We start from the raw sequence: 14,867 nt of genomic DNA, 5'->3' as shown, positions 1-14,867 counted from the left end.
TGCCCCGGGACCCCGGAGGCCCCTTGCGGACGGTGGTGGCGTTGTTACCTCCGCTCTAGATAGAGGTGACTTGCGGGCAGCAATGGGCACCTACCTCTGCCACACGGAGAAGAGTACAGAGAGCTTCCTTATGTCGAGTCCATTTACCTCACCAGTGTCAGTTCTGGCTGGCAGCAGCTCCCCAGGCCCAGACCCCGGACCTCACCTGGAGATGCAAGGGATTCCACCCGGCCCTATGTGGGGAGCTCTGCTTTGGCGGAGAGCCGCGCAAGAACATGGGGATAGAGCGGGGGGAGGGGGCTAATGCTTGCCCATTTCTGCTTAGCAGAACTCCTGCACCTTCCGTCGCAAGTAGAAACTGAACAGGTGCATCCATGCAACATTGGCCTGTTGGATGTTTGCTGGTTGTGTAGCTTTGAAATCACAAGAAAGTGGTCTTCTTTCTACACTTCATTGGAATCTACCTTATACAAAGTCTGACAACTGGTCCAGCTTTTTTTTGGCAATCGCTTGTAGTTGAGTAAGATTGCCTTCCATGAATATGGCCTTAACTCTGTGACTGTGGAGGCCAATTCTGGATCAGCACATCCTTCCACATTGGGGACAGTGGGGAGTTGATCACAGCGAGGGTTTGCCAAACGTGCCTTCCTCTAAGCCAGGGGTCAGCAACCCGTGGCTCCGCAGCTGCATGTGGCTCTTTTACACCTTTGCTCCTGGGCGGATACTAGCGAGGGGAGGAGGCGCATTGTGCACCCCGACACTCCCCACTGTGGCGGGCACTATACTGGCTGTGACGTCGCATGGGGGCGGTGCGTGCGTTAGTCACGCACCGTCCCGACGTCACCTTCCCGCCCACTGTCAGATCGCGGCTCCAGAGATATATTTGTTTTAAATGTCACAATGGTTTTGTGGCTCCCATATATTTTTTTTCTTCGGATACGGGTCCAAGTGGCTCTTTTTGTCTTAAAGGTTGCAGACCCCTGCTCTAAGCTCTCCTTTTCGTCCTGAGTTTGTGCTTCTTCAAAGTCCATTACGCCTTTGGTAGAGGCTGTTCTCCAAATGAAGCGCTCTCAGGCCAGTGTTTCCCAGATGTCAGTGTTTATAATACTACTATTATTTTTTTAGGTTTGTTTTGAGAATATATTTAAACTGGCTAGTTCAGTACTGTCAACACTGACTTTGAACAGGCTCTGCAGAATTTTAGGCAGGGGTCTCTCTCGGCCCTGCAATCCTACTTTTATCCTGCAACAGAAGGAGGAGAGGAGTACTATTTATCAACCCGACAGGTTGACAGGGGATCCCTTTTCACCCTAAGTCTCCATGTCTTTTATCAGAGGTCTTACCTTTTGATATAAATCTTATATCACTTGATATAAATTTTGTATAATATATATATATACACACATACATATATAATGACAATTTTTAATAGGTATTTCTATCCCTTTCTTTCCTCCTTCTTTGAAAAGAAAAAATAAATAAAAACCACTGGGTGCACATTCTAATGCAGGTGGTCCAACACATGGCCCTCAGGCCCTTTTTGGCAGTCCTTGGCAACATTTGACACACACACACACAAACAAACAAACACCCAGCCCTTACCCAGGTATGCTGAGCTTTGGCTCTGACAGGGTCCTAGAGTCCTCCTGTCTCCTTCCCAAAGCTTAGTGCTTTCCTGGCTTTGGGAAGGAGAGGGTAAGGCTCTAGGTCGGACATGGGTAGGCAAACTAAGGCTCAGGGGCCAGATCTGGCCAATCGCCTTCTAAATCCGGCCCGCAGATGGTCTGGGAACCAGCATGTTTTTACATGAGTAGAACGTGTCCTTTTATTTAAAATGCATCTCTGGGTTATTTGCGGGGCCTGCCTGGTGTGAGTAGAACGTGTCCTTTTATTTAAAATGCATCTCTGGGTTATTTGTGGGGCATAGGAATTTGTTCTTTTTTCTTCTTCTTCAAAATATAGTCCGGCCGCCCACAAAGTCTGAGGGACAGTAGACCCGACCCCTGCTCTAGGACCCTGTCAGAGCCCTCAGGCCTCCTCTATATCTAGCACCTTACTTATCTGGCTTTGGAAAGGTGGCATGAGTACTTGGTGGGGGCATCAGTTTTTGGCCTCACTCTCCCCTCCCTCATGCAACAAAGCAGGGTTCCATGTCAATGTACTAGTATGGCCCAGTTGGCATGAAAAGTTTGACCACCCTGCCCTAATGAAATGTGCTTCACATACCTCAGCTTGCTTTTATGGGGCAAGCATATCATACAGTCCATACCATACAACTCAGAGGCTTGAATTTATTTTTTCAGGCAAAATATTCTGCACATGGCAGTCGCCTGTGTCCTGGATTGTGGGATTTTGAACTGGCCCCACATTTCAAGTTGAATAAAACTTTGCCCTTGGAGATCAAGAAAGAAGACAATTCCACACCAGTGAAAAAACGTGGAAAGATTGATGTGATTGTCAATGCACTCATGGTAAGAATACACTCACAGTGAAGTTTTGTTTAACAAATGGGGGGGGGGTGCATTCTTGCTTGCAAGGCTGGCTCAATACATTTTGGTGTCTGGGGCGAACCACAAAATAGTACGCCTCAGGGAAGAAAGGTTGAGTGAAAATCTACATTGGGAACAAGTGCGGGAGGAGACCTGCAGTGCCTCCTATTCCCCAAGAGGGGGCTGTAGACATGGTATTGGGGGGTGCCTGCTGAAATGGCAGCAAATTCAGCCTCTAAGGAGTGCTCTGCAGTTGTTGCTGCCACTGCGGCTGCAGTGGTGGGCAATTCATTCCATGGAGGCCAGATCAGCTGCCCCCTTGGTTCGTGCCACCTAAGGCGGTCACCTCACCTTGTCTCATGAGTGGGCTGGCCCTGCTTGCATGCACTGGGGGAAAGAATATATAAATTCAATGTGGAAAAACATTATGTGGAGGGGGGGGGATGTACACAATGGGTATTCTAGGATTTTTGCTGAAATATCTCAAAACTGAGCACCTGCACATTTTTGAATTTTTGTAACCACAGCCTTCCTTAGTGTGTGTGTGTGTGTGTGTGTGTGTGTTTGTAGTAGCGTACGTAAAACCAATTGACAAAAAGCCAATAAAAAAAATGATTTCACACAGAACCTACATTTTTTTCATGCCCTATTGTGAAAAATATAATGAATTTGTAAATTAACCAATCTGATTTGTTACTTGTCCCCTCTGTGTATTATTGGGGAATGAAGATAAGGAAATCTCATGGGTGAAATCCCTCAGAGTTACATATGGCAGTGTAAGGGGCAGCTGAAAAGTAGAACTGTTGGCACCATCCTTTCTCAGTCAGTCTCATGGGCCCCAGCAGCTGAAGGGAAAGCTACTTTGCTAAAAATGTACTGCAGCATGCAGAACTGGTGCTGTCTGTTATACTCAAAAACATTGCCTGGTACTACAGTTGTTGACAGCCAGTGCATAAAAATTGCTAGCTATATTTCCATTTATCTGTTTTGCCGAAGGCTTACCATCTCCCCTCAAGGACGATGTTTTAGTTCCCTCCTAGTAAAATTTCGCTGGTCATTATCGATGATCTCATGAACAAGAGCAGTCAGAGCAATGCTATCCAGAACACTGACAAAAATGGTGCATCGCGGAAATTTAAGTGCCATGTACATTTTTCACAATGTATTTTGTCATGGGAAGCAGAGCTGTACTATTAGTCTTAATCATTGGCGTAGTGTGGGGGGTGCAGGGGGGGCCGGTCGCACCGGGCGCAACACCTGGGGGAGCGCGTGCTCACACTCACAGCTCTCTGCCCCCTGCTAAAATCCACGGGTTAGGGGGCGCAAATTACTTGCCTTGCCCCGGGTGCTGACAACCCACGCTACGCCACTGGTCTGAATGCTAAATGTATGGTGCTGTTTAAAAATCTGAAGGATAAATTACAAATAGCAATTCTAGATCACCCTGGAAATGCAGCTTTGCTTCCCTATAAGTGTTGCTCAATGCAGCCTTGATGCTGGGGCATCTTAAAAAAAAACTTGCCAAGAACACTTAAATTTTTTTTATTACGTATAGTCATGGGCCCTGAAACTTAACAAAATTTATTTTATTACAAGTTTTCTATACTGCCTTGCATCGATGGAAAGAAATACCAAAGAAGTTCACATAATTTAAAAATGCAATAAAAATAATAACATTAACAATAATTACTAATCACCACTAATCAATAGTATTAATACTATTAAGGGTCAAAGGGAGAGGCATTTCTTCAGTTGGTAAAAACAACCCACAGTTGTTGATCTCAATGGGAAAAGCATTCCATACAGTTGGTGCGACAATGGATAAATATTCCTGCATAGTAAGGCAATTGCTGTCAGTCTTCCTTCCTTTCTTCCTAAAAATCCACTTTTTGCACAACTCCATAATCACCATGCTCTATTACAATGCCACCTAAGTGTGTGTAACTGAATGACTATCTACTTCTGCCTCGATTCCTTCCCCTTCCTCTGTGAGATCTCACTTGTGTTGAATGTTCAGTTGTGAGTTCCGTGGGGCAGGGACCTATCCTTTCATGCAGTGGGATGGTGCTATATAAATAATTAATCATTCATTGTGTAGACCAGGGGTGGAAAACCTTTGTCCCTCCACAAGTTGTTGGACTACAACTCCCATCACCCTTGACTCTTTATTTCTTTGCATTCTTGGATACCAAAAATTCTCCCCTCTGCAAAAAAAGAAGATAACCTTAGGCCACAGTCCTAACCCCACTTACCTGGGAGTAAGACACATTGAATTCAATGTAACTTATTTTTGAGGATTCATGGTAAGGATAGCCCATTACTATCCGTAAGGTTGGTTTACTCCATAGAGGAGCCAGTGCAAGCTAAATAGTTGGATAATATCCCATTTCTGTGAGTTTAAGAGTCACAAGTTAGTAGATGTGACAGACGTACCTTTTCCTTATTAATACAAGGGAAGACCACACCTGCAGAACTTCTCATCTCCTCATCTCCTTTGTTTCTAAAGGAGAAAGAAACATATCTGTTTAGTTTCAAGAAGGCCAGAATTGTTGGCAAGCTGCCCAATTCAACTTCCCCTGTCTTCATCACTACCTGCCCCTCACAAAGTCTAGGGCAGAAAGACGCCTTGGGCTCCTCAGGGTTCATTTCCCACTCTTGTTACCTTCAAAGTGTGATATCACCAAAACGCCATTGAGTCTCCAAATTCAATATAATAGCATGCATAATTATAGCCTACACAAATAATTCTTGCATCACTGCAATTATCTGATTTTCAAAAAGAAGAAGAAGATTGGATTGTGCATTTTTTTAATAAAATGAAGCTGCACAGTACTTGAGCCTTAAACCATTCAAATCTTTAGAACCAAACTGGTGTAACTAAGTGTAATGGTTCTAGGGGTTGCTCGTGCGTAAACCGATGCCACACCTGGCTGGGTTGCCTGAGTGAACCTTTTCTGTCCAGGCAGCCACTCGCCTGTGGCTGTCTCAATCGCTGGCAGAATCCGTCAGTGGGCGTTTCTTGAACTTCTTCCAGCAAAGAAGCTCTTTGACGCCTAGTCTCCGTCTACTCTCCCTGCGCGGAAGCCTTCTGCGCAAGGAGGGTGTGGGCAGCGGAGGACCCTTACTCTCCCTGCTGGTCCCCGGCAAGGAGTCATGGGACCGCCTCGCCGATTCCCCCATCTGCCCCCCTTCTCCACTGGTGCTATGCTGATTCCCTTCCCCAGAAGATGGGCTGCCTCTCCCCATCCCGGGACGCTCTCTGGAATCCCTCTGGAGCCCGCTCTCTCCCTCCGGCCCTGATGGCAGTTCCCTGACACTAAGATAACAAGTTTCAGCAACTTGCATTACAGCCTTGCTTCCAAGTTATGTATTTTTAATTGCAGAACTTTCACTCAAGGCTAAAAACAATTTGCACTCTTATTTGGAAGATCAGTAGAAGTGTGAATTGAACTTCTGAGTAAACATGTATGGTTTCCTAGTATCTGTACGCTTAGGATAACAGCCAGAACTCAAGTCAACAATATCGTGGAGAAGCTCTCCTAGATATATTGAAAAATTCAGTTTCTAATTTTTACATGAGAAGCAAATGGTTTTTTTTTTTTTTTAATAAAAAATAAATCCTGAGGCCATAAAATAATCCAGTCTTGACAAGCAGTGAAGCCAGTGACTCATCTGTATCTATAATTGGATAAAATGTTATACTTTGTCAAAGCATTATTATAAATAATAGAGAAGGGAGGTTGTAAGTTAGGGGGGTGCATGTTCATATTTCGTGTTGAGACAGTCCTTTGAATCAGCAGGCCATTGTCTACCCCAAATGTCTGTCATTAACAAGGAGAACACAATCTGCATTCATTGTTACAGGTTTTTTATTTTATTTTTGTATGTCCACTTGCCATCTCACCCTCAATGGTAAAATAAATGCAGCCCTGGCTTTCCCGCAGAAGCCTGTATTTTCTTGGAATTTACAATTGTATGGGTAAATTCTAGATAAGCTTTGGATTACAGCTTCCATCAGCTCCCTCAACCAGCATGGCCAGTGGTCAAGTATGTAGGGAGTTCTAGTCCAAAGTATCAAAATTAGTGATGTACTGAACCCCATGAAAAATATTCCTATTAACAATTTCCATCAGCTTCATTCTGCCCATTTATGCAGTGAATATTACACTGGAGCTCTCTGCCAAAGAGATAAGCCATGAGAGACTTACATGCCAACCTTTGGGCTTCCCATCTTAAAATACAAAGGCAGGAAGGTAAAATTCCTGCAATTAAGTGGCCATAAAACAATAAAGCAATATAACCATGAAGCTAGTTAGGAAGGAGCATGTTCAAAGAGATGCATGGTGTACAACTATGTGTCTTATCTCATAGCAGTAATTTATTGTATTGTTTTTATGTATTCAGATATCCCATGGGTATCTAAATCAAATCTTGCTTTGATTTAGAAAGCTTCCATCCATCTTTTAATTGTGCTTTTAAAATGTGCACTTTTAGATTTAGCTCATAAATTAGATATTCCTGTAAAAGCTTCAAAGCATGCAAAACCCTAGTTTTGGAGCGATCCAGCCACTCTCATTTACAGAGATGCTCCCTGCTCTTTTTGTGTGCATTCTTACAGGGGGATTTGCCCAGCCTCAGCGCCTAGGGCTTGCCGATCGAAAGGTTGGCGGTTCGAATCCCCGCAGCGGGCTGCGCTCCCGTTGCTCGGTCCCAGCGCCTGCCAACCTAGCAGTTCGAAAGCACCCTCGGGTGCAAGTAGATAAATAGGGACCGCTTTCTAGCGGGAAGGTAAATGGCATTTCCGTGTGCAGCTCTGGCTCGCCAGAGCAGCGATGTCACGCTGGCCACGTGACCCGGAAGTGTCTTCGGACAGCGCTGGCCCCTGGCCTCTTGAGTGAGCTGGGCGCACAACCCCAGAGTCTGGCAAGACTGGCCCGTACGGGCAGGGGTACCTTTACCTTTACCTTTATGCATAAAATCCTATATACAATGTCTTTCTTTCTTTGTTTGCTTGCTATGGCTTTGCATACTGCAAGCCAATCTCACCTATCCTTTATCGTGTAACGTTATTCTTACTAAATAAAAAAAAAATCCTTCCAGTAGCACCTTAGAGACCAACTAAGTTTGTTATTGGTATCTCATACCAATTAGAAACTTAGTTGGTCTCTAAGGTACTACTGGAAGGAATTTTTATTTTTTATTTTGTTTTGACTATGGCAGACCAACACGACTACCTACCTGTTATCCTTACTAGTAAAAGAAGTTGTTTTAGTTGGCTTGCATCTCTCAGTAGCTTCTTCCTGGTTTCTGAAGTTCTATACCTAGGAGAAATGTGCATACTTCTATGTGGCATTTATCACTGGGAAAACTAGGGTTGCTACTTTATCTGACAAGGGCTTGATATATAAAAGGCAGCATTTAGACTTAGGAACAAAGCATTGCTTTCTGTATAACTTTGGTGACCTTTTGGTAAAAGAGAATTCGGGAACTAGGGAGCATCCTCTATGTACCACCCAGAACTCAGTTTCCTTGGAATGAGTGTCAGCAAAGACAAGTGCCTTTAGAATATATGGTTTTACTTACACATATATACAATCCCAGCATAGGATGGAGGTGCACGCAGCAGTAACACCCAAAAAGTCTTGCTTCCTAATTAGTTGCAGCTTTGGATCCAGCACAGAGCAAGCATGTATCTGTGCCTCCAGCATCTAACTCAATTTGTTATGGTTTTGCCATGATAAGCATAACCAAAGCAGTTGCTCTGTGCCGTAGAACTAAAGGGTGGGCCATCCTCCACCCACTCACCAAAAAGTCTGTTAGGTAGGAGAACAATAGTGTGTGAGAGCCAAGGCCATTACATAGACAAAGGAACTAGTTTGGCAAGCTTGCTCTTGCTCATTCTACCCTACTGATATAGGATCCCAAGAACTGGAAGGGACTCAGGGCGTCATCAAGACCAGGGGGCAGCAAACATTTCCAGCAGGGGGCCAGTCCACTGTCCCTCAGACCTTGTGGGGGGCTGGACTATAATTTTTTTTGGGGGGGGGATGATGCAAGAGCACCATGATCCCCGGTGGCTGCTTACCTGTGTCTTGCGAGTGGCAGGGACTGGCAGCGGTGGAGGGATGATGAGCAGCGTGTGAAAGGGCTGCTAAAAATGGTAGCCGCTAAAGCACTGCTGCTGTTGGCACCAACAAAGTCCAGCCCCGTTCCTCCTCTAGGCAGGGCAGGGGGAAGCCGGGAGGAGGGAGGGAGGAGGTGGAGGCGGCGCTGCCGCAGAGGAAGGGAGAGGGAAAGAACGCATGCACTGGTGATCCATGCGGCGATTCCCAGACCATCCGTGGGCCGGATCCAGAAGGCATTTTGGCCTGATCTGGCCCACAGCCCTTAGTTTGCCAACCCATGATCAAGGAAAAACCCTCAACTCATAACAATATAAAGAGGAGAGAGGGTAGTGTAAACAGCAGGTTTGCAAATTACCGGTACTATCCAAAATAGTACAGGAACAGGGCTGGGAGAAAACATTTTGTAGGCTTGGGAGGAGCTCCCATTAGGTATTAGGCACTAGTCCAGCTCACAGCCGTGTGAAGGCTTGAGATTCTGAAGTGGCAGCTGCAAATTTCAAGCACTTGCGTGATAATTTTGCAACCTCTAAGGAGGCATGTAGCTGTTTCGGGCCACAACTGTTAGCCTATTCATCAAATAGTTTTGGAAATGCCACCATTTTATTCACTTTAATTACATTCATTACACCTCACTTGTTTATTAAGCACTCGTAGTATGTGCCACTTTCGCGATTCTGCATATCTGAGGGCACGAGGGGAGCAAAAGGGTTCTTAAAATACTTCTGTTTTGTGCAGTGGAAAATACTGCTCTTGTTGCCAGAATGGTAGTTTTAATACAGTGCTGACCATTCATCATGGTTTTTAAGAATAAATTTCAGAATATTCAAACTAGCCAAGCTCTCCTTTAAGTGTAAATCTTAGAATATATATTAGAAAAAGAGAGAAATTATTGGAAGTAATATGATAATCAACAACTGATTTTTTTGGTGAAAATTATTGGTATCCTAGAATGATCACAGTTGAATAGAGACAATATTGAGGAACTTGGAGAATATTAAAACAATTGTTAATGTTTTATTAGAATTGCATCATAACTGTTCTAAGTCAATGGTTTTGATTTAAGATACCGTATATGGTTTACTTATAGTTCTATTAATGAGCTGTCACTTCACAATTACCTATACAAATATGGATAATTGGTGGAATGGCTTTGCCAATGATTAATTATGCTAGGCTCAATATTTTGTTCTTTGTTCAGTCTATATAGCATAAAGGACATCCAGTGTACTTAATACTGGATGTAGCATTTCTCTTGGGAAAGCTAATGAAATGCATATTTGATGGAACTGCTGTCAAATGGATACAAAATGGGATTAAAATTAAACAGTGTAATTATGCATTGTGCAATGACTATTTGAGAGGAGATGTCAAATGGGCTTCTGAAAGGAATACCAGGGATCACTGATTCATTAACAATTTTGGTAGGTGAGGCAGAGAATCACACTAATCCAATATTAAAGTGATAAAAAGCTGGCAAGGGTTACAGATCTCATTGAGGGTAGGGACAGAATACGATACGTTCTGAACAAATTGAAGAAATTCAATATATGAAGAGTCTTTATAGAGTGAGATTTAATCAAGATCATGTAAATTACTTCACACAAGATACTAAAATGTGCGAATGCAGAACTAATACATGCTTGATAAAACTCTCAAATGCAACAGGGGTGAAAAATGTGCGAAGGCTGCAGTAACTTAATTTGGTTCCATCGTCTAGCAAGGAATAAAAGAAGAGAAAAGTTCACATGTCAAAAGACATAGTCCTGAGCCTACAGCAGAAATTACGTTGTGGGGAACAGTCATTTCCTAGAATCCTAAAGCTGGGTTGGGACCTCAAGGAAATCTAGTCTGATCCCCTGCTGATACAGGAAAACTAAGAGGGATCCATCAAGCCTGTAACGAAGGTGATCCCACCGCCAACCAAAGGAGCTTGTGGTCCCACTGTGGATCAGCTTGTAGCATCTGGAATGAGTAGGGAGCATCATCCTGTCCTTTGTCTCAGGGAGCAAGATGGCAAAGCCCAGCTCTGCAGAAAAACAAATGGCCCTTGGGTGGCTTCCCCACTGCAGTGGCTCTTCTGTTCAATAAGTTACTTGAGTTACATAAGAGCTAAGTTTGACCTCTGAACTTGATTTCCCCCTCACAAATATCGAAACAGTTCGCTGGTTTTATGATATGTGAAGCTGAAGTGCAGCTGTGTGTGGTTCAGGAAAACTGGCTTCCCGTACCACCAGTAATGTGTCTTTTCTGTCCCTTAGTTCCTCCTGGCTAATTACTATAATGTTGTGCTTTCAAGATTAATAACAATTGCCATGCCTAGCTGATTCTCTTTTTATGCACACAACGACCACCATAGATTCTACAGTAATGGTTCAATCTTTTCAGTGTTCTGGAACGGACATTCGCTACGTACAGTACCTAAAAGTGGGTTATTCCGTACCCTAAAAGATAGGCAGGGACAGGCCTTTTCAGTTTAGCTAGGCCATAGGCTTAAAAGAAAATGGAACCATCAAAATACAGTTTTATGAAATTATTATTTTCTGCAACACCTCAGATGAGAGAGCTAAAGGATGAGGAGCGTTCCATAGAACCTTCACACATTGTGTTTCACTCCTGCTACCATGTGCTGTCTTCAGCATTCAGTGTACAGTGGTACCTCGGTTTAAGAACAGTCCAGTTTAAGAACAATTTGGTTTACAAACTCCGCAAAACTGGAAATAGTGTCTTGGTTTGAGAACTTTACCTCGGTCTGAGAACAGAACGGTGGAAGGGCACTGGCGGCAGGAGGTCTCATTAGGGAAAGCACGTCTTGGTTTAAGAACGGTTTTGGTTTAAGAACGGACTTCCAGAATAGATTAAGTTCATAAACCAAGGTACCACTGTAGTTGCTTAGAAGATATATTTTATTACAAAGCAGACAGTAACACATGTACACCATTTGTCATCTGAACTTAAGATTTAGTTGAACAAGTTAACTGCCAGGCTTGCTCTTAAGATTATATTCATGTTTAACATATGTGAGCATGGGGTGGGTGCTCAAAGGGGGCTGCAGGATAGGATAAAGATGAGGCATGGGAATGGGGGGGGTGGTCTGTGTGCAACAAGGAAGGGATGGGGGTGCAAAGGGGTTTGAGAAAAGAGAGGTAGTAGGAGGCATGGGAATGGGGTTAAATCTTCAGAATAGCTCAGTCAGTAGAGCATGAGACTCTTAACCTCGGGGTTGTGGGCTTGAGCCTCATATTCAGCAAAAGATTCTTGCATTACAGGAGGTTGAACTAGATGACCCTTGCAGTCCCTTCCAACTCTACCATTCTATGATTCTGTGAAAAGATTTAAGGGCTTCAAAGGGCTTAAGATTTAAGGGCTTAAAAGTCAGCACTTTTAATTGAGTCCAGAGTGGCCTCTGAAAATACAGAATTCAGCCTGCACCTTAAGCTGTTCAAGAAAGATAAAAGATTCTACACAATTAAAAAAACAAACCCAGGCTATTCAGAACTGGTAGGCACTGGCTGTGGGAAGAACCCATTAGCAGTGTGTTTGTAACTAGTAATGTCGTTACAATCTGCCAATAAGGCAGGGTAAAAAATACTGATATGGAAAGATGTCCGTATAGCATTGTCAGTCAGAGCTCATTAAGAAGAAAAATACGGCTTAGGAGACATGGGTGATTTGCTGGGTCACCTAAGAAAAAAAAGAGAGACAGAGAAAGGAATGGAAAATGTTCCAATAAGTGGCAGAGAGTAACAGATAGTTAAAAGAGTAGATGCTGTGTAGTAGTTACAGTTGCTATCACAGCCAGGGGAGCATTTGCTCAGCAAAGAATGCAAGAGATGCACATTGAAGTGACATATTGTGTAAAATAATGCAAGCAATAGTGTGTAATGGCAGAAAGCAGTGGGTATTGCTTTTGTACATGAAGTGCACAGTGAGAGTCAATGAGCCTGTTGCATCACTGCTGAGTGTTAAGGGAATGGCCATATATTGTTGAACAAACTAGGGACACAGAACAAGATTGCCCATTTTCTTACAATTTTCAGAGGGGGTAGCTCTCTGCTGTAGCAAATACAGTGGTACCTCTAGATGCGAATGGGATCCGTTCCGGAGCCCCGTTCACATCTAGAAGCAAATGTAACCCGTGTCCACGCATCTGCGCGTGCTCAGGTCACATTTTGGCACTTCTGCGCATGCGCGTGACGTCCTTTTGAGTGTCTGCGCATGCCCAAGCAGAGAACCCCGGAAGTAACGCGCTCCGTTACTTCTGGGTTGCCGCGGAGCGCAACTAGAACGCGCTCATCCCGAAGCACATTCAACCCAAGGTATGACTGTAGCAGTCTTGTGTTACCTTAAACAAATTTATCATGGCACAAGCCTTCGTGGGCTTTGTCAGATGCATGCAGTATTTGTGTGTGTGTGAGCATAAACAGGCCAGAAGCCAATGAAATGTATAAAATACACAGACAGTTACAATTGCATAATGCCAAGTGTTTCTTCACAAAACAGTTGTTAACATAGGCATCCTGGATTACATTATAATTTCCCCCCATTCCTTAAGAGAACACTGTAAACAACTAAAAACTTTGTCAGGATGAGAGTAATGCTTGTAATGTATGAGAAACTATGGAAAAACGGATTACTATTCTTTTAACAAATTAGAGAACATAAGATAAGCAGTGGGGGGGGGGTTGATGGTAACCATGGAAGGGCAGAGGGAGGTCAAAGGATGCAGAGAATGCTGAATGAAGAGGTGAATGATGTGTTTGAAATTAAATTTGTTACTTAAAACAGCAGCAACAACAACATAGGCATCCTGTTATTGGTAAGCCAATTAATACATACTGTGTGATTTATTGTCATCATCATCATCATCATTAAAACATTGTCCTTATTCAACCCACACGTGACAGCATTGGACCTCTTTGTCATTTTCTTGCAGTAATATATACTGTGAGGCTAGGGCCAGTTCACTGTGGAGCCTGCAGACCAGCCCGTTTATACATAAGCCTTTGCTAAGCTGCATCATTCAGCCAACCAGATAGCCCTGTTTCAGCCCTGTCATTGCCACTGCTGCTGCAGTCAGTTGCCTACTTGGTCTCCCTGGCAGCACCCCTTGCTCAAAATCCCATCTAGAGGGTTGTGGAGAACAACATGGGAAGTTGTACAAGGAGGCTGCAGGACACACAACACAACACACAGGAGTCTTTGTTGCATTGGGATTCCTTCTGTGAACCTTCCATTCAAAGACAGATGACTCATAAGCCGAGCTACTGTAACGGACCTGCACTGGTTCAAAGCCCTTACGGACTTCCTAACTTTTCAAGACATTTTACAGATGTACTTTCATGTCTCTGGTCCAGGTGAAAAGCACACCTTAGTAGGGGGCCCACTTAGTAGAGTACTTTCCACAAGTGTGATGTATGTCTCCTTTGAAGGTATAATTGCAGTAACATGGAAATAGACTCTTTAATGTAGGAGAATCAGGGGGAAACACTCAGAGATTCAAAAGGGCTTTTCTTTCTCTCTTTTTTGGCAGATGAAGAGCCTGAAACTATAACTTTTTGAGGAATTAGCCTATTCAACTTGGAAAATAGTTTAAACTGTGTACTTTGCTGCTCATTACTACTATTGAAAATAACCATTAGGTATCCATATACTCTAGCTTATCCATCATCTCTCATGCAACCCTCATTCCACCGCCCCCGCCACTGCCTTTACTTCCCCAATCTCTAAATCCTTTCTTCTGCTTCTCTGCTATCCGTAGCAATTATCTCAGGCTCATTTCCCTGTCTTTAGATGGGAATTTATAGTGATGCACCATCATAGAACTAATGGTTCCCTGCCACAGACCTACTATTTGCCCCTGGGCTGGTTGCTTTCCCTCACCTTCAGTTCTCCATCTAGAGTAATATAATGATGACCTACATCTCATGTGTGGTTTGGGGGCAAACATGATAAAGTCTGGAGAAGCAAGTAGGTCACCATACTATATCATAGCTGATGGATTGCAGAACAGAACTGGTCACCTCTGACAGAGTCCTTTTAATTTTTTAAAAAGTGTTTCTTGTGCCATTTGTAGGGTGGATTCTTGTGTGTTTCCAGAGCTTTGTTTTGAAGTTAACTGTGTTGCATTTATTTCATATGGTTGGTGAGATTCAGATAAACCAGCTCTTCCTTTTCGATGAGCAAAACATGTAACTAGAATTCTTAGCAATTTTAAATTTATAGAGGTAAATCAATAACAGTTACACAAAGGGAG

General features: G+C 43.5%; 1 protein-coding gene across 1 annotated transcript in view; it reads left to right on the top strand.

Annotated features, from left to right (window-relative positions):
• The window catches only part of B3GAT2 (beta-1,3-glucuronyltransferase 2), a 154,575-nt gene that overhangs the window by 792 nt on the left and 138,916 nt on the right, over positions 1–14,867 (top strand). Inside the window, exon 2 of the mRNA XM_083730747.1 lies at positions 2,304–2,471. The gene's annotated coding sequence lies outside the window, so the exon portion shown is untranslated. The remainder of the gene's footprint in view (positions 1–2,303; positions 2,472–14,867) is intronic.

Source organism: Podarcis gaigeae (genome assembly GCF_964106915.1).
Source record: "Podarcis gaigeae genome assembly, chromosome: 3".
Taxonomy (NCBI): Eukaryota; Metazoa; Chordata; class Lepidosauria; order Squamata; family Lacertidae; genus Podarcis; species Podarcis gaigeae.
This window is presented reverse-complemented; position numbering and strand designations above follow the sequence as displayed.